The following is a 2,693-nucleotide window of genomic DNA, read 5'->3' as shown; positions in this document are numbered from 1 at the left end:
CGGAGAGGGCTCGAGACAAAGCTCGACCCTAAACCGCGCCAAGTACGGAGGGAACAGCGCGGCTAAGGGCTCGAAACAAACCCTGAACCGCGCCAAGTACGAAAGGAACGGCGCGCAGTAGGGGTTTAAAACAAAGCTGGTCCCAAAATCGCGCCAAGTACGAAAGGAACAGCGCGGTCGAGACTCGGAAGAAAAAGCTTTCAAAGTGTCGTAGCACGATGCACACTGCTGTTCGTGTGGAACAAACGTGACTACCGTGCTGTACGGTGGAGTTCTGTGCGCAAAAGCGGCGCGTGTGTTTCTAAGCACCACAGCGTTGTGTCAAAAAAGAGGTGCCTGAGAGAAACGCATGCGACTGCCGTGCTTTGCGGCATAGCACCGTGCGCAAAAACGGTGCGCATGCAAGAGGTGTCAGAGCTAGCGAACTTGTGCCACGAGCAACAGGTCACTAAAAGCCTATAGATGACGGTGTTGGAGGAAAAGAAAAATATCGAGAAAGCACTGCGGTGTGCCGTGCGTAGGGACGGGCGCGCGTGCCACATGCCGCCGAAATATGGGTGTCGGAGAAAACAGAGTGCCGCGCGTAACGAGGGGCGCGCGTGTTACAGAGAGATATGCCCAAACGCATGAAAGTGTACGCAGGTGTCCTAAGGCAGTTTTTTTTTTTTCCTCATTTTGATGTCGCCCCGGCTGACGCGGTTTTCGTTTTTCCGTGCCGCCCCGGCTGACGCGGTTTTCGTTTTTCCGTGCCGCCCCGGCTGACGCAGTTTTTGCGCCGCCCCGGCTGACGCGGTTTTTGCGCCGCCCCGGCTGACGCGGTTTTCGCGCCGCCCCGGCTGACGCGGTTTTCGCGCCGCCCCGGCTGACGCGGTTTTTGCGTCGCCCCGGCTGACGCGGTTCGGACTTTGCACTTTTTGGCTCACCCCGGCTGGCGGCCCACTCACTCGATCGCCAGGTCTGTTTGCCCCGGTGGTTCCACCGCCAGGCTTAAGCGCGAACTTTTTTTGTTTGTTTTCTTTTGATTAAGCGCAAGCTTTTTTCTTTGTTTTCTTTTGATTAAGCGCGGGCTTTTTTCTTTGTTTTTTTTTTTATTTCGCCCCGGCAGACGCGGTTTTTGCGCCGCCCCGGCTGACGCGGTTTTTGCCGCCCCGGCTGACGCAGTTCGGACTTAGCACTTTTCGGCTGTGCCTGGCTGGCGGCCCACTCACTCGATCGCCATGTCTGTTTGCCACAGTTTTCCCGGTGGTGCCGCACCCGGGCTCGCCCCGGCTGACGCAGTTTTCGCGCCGCCCCGGCTGACGCGGTTTCGTGCCGCCCCGGCAGACGCGGTTTTCGCGCCGCCCCGGCTGACGCGGTTTCGTGCCGCCCCGGCAGACGCAGTTCGGACTTAGCACTTTTCGGCTGTGCCTGGCTGGCGGCCCACTCACTCAATCGCCATGTCTGTTTGCCACAGTTTTCCCGGTGGTGCCGCACCCGGGCTCGCCCCGGCTGACGCAGTTTTCGCGCCGCCCCGGCTGACGCGGTTTCGTGCCGCCCCGGCAGACGCGGTTTTCGCGCCGCCCCGGCTGACGCGGTTTCGTGCCGCCCCGGCAGACGCAGTTCGGACTTAGCACTTTTCGGCTGTGCCTGGCTGGCGGCCCACTCACTCGATCGCCATGTCTGTTTGCCACAGTTTTCCCGGTGGTGCCGCACCCGGGCTCGCCCCGGCAGACGCGTTTTTTTTTTCTTTCGCCCCGGCTGACGCAGTTTTCGCGCCGCCCCGGCTGACGCGGTTTCGTGCCGCCCCGGCAGACGCGGTTTTTTGCGCCGCCCCGGCTGACGCGGTTTTTGCCGCCCCGGCTGACGCAGTTCGGACTTAGCACTTTTCGGCTGTGCCTGGCTGGCGGCCCACTCACTCGATCGCCATGTCTGTTTGCCACAGTTTTCCCGGTGGTGCCGCACCCGGGCTCGCCCCGGCTGACGCAGTTTTCGCGCCGCCCCGGCTGACGCGGTTTCGTGCCGCCCCGGCAGACGCGGTTTTCGCGCCGCCCCGGCTGACGCGGTTTCGTGCCGCCCCGGCAGACGCAGTTCGGACTTAGCACTTTTCGGCTGTGCCTGGCTGGCGGCCCACTCACTCGATCGCCATGTCTGTTTGCCACAGTTTTCCCGGTGGTGCCGCACCCGGGCTCGCCCCGGCTGACGCAGTTTTCGCGCCGCCCCGGCTGACGCGGTTTCGTGCCGCCCCGGCAGACGCGGTTTTCGCGCCGCCCCGGCTGACGCGGTTTCGTGCCGCCCCGGCAGACGCAGTTCGGACTTAGCACTTTTCGGCTGTGCCTGGCTGGCGGCCCACTCACTCGATCGCCATGTCTGTTTGCCACAGTTTTCCCGGTGGTGCCGCACCCGGGCTCGCCCCGGCAGACGCGTTTTTTTTTTCTTTCGCCCCGGCTGACGCAGTTTTCGCGCCGCCCCGGCTGACGCGGTTTCGTGCCGCCCCGGCAGACGCGGTTTTTTTGCGCCGCCCCGGCTGACGCGGTTTTTGCCGCCCCGGCTGACGCAGTTCGGACTTGGCACTTTTTGGCTGAGCCTGGCTGGTGGCCCACTCACTCGATCGCCATGTCTGTTAGCCACAGTTTTCCCGGTGGTGCCGCACCCGGGCTCGCCCCGGCTGACGCAGTTTTCGCGCCGCCCCGGCAGACGCGGTTTTCGCGCCGCCC

Source organism: Rhipicephalus microplus, unplaced genomic scaffold (genome assembly GCF_043290135.1).
Source record: "Rhipicephalus microplus isolate Deutch F79 unplaced genomic scaffold, USDA_Rmic scaffold_246, whole genome shotgun sequence".
Classification (NCBI taxonomy): Eukaryota; Metazoa; Arthropoda; class Arachnida; order Ixodida; family Ixodidae; genus Rhipicephalus; species Rhipicephalus microplus.
The sequence above is the reverse complement of the archived record's forward strand: the minus strand, read 5'-3'. Positions refer to the sequence as shown.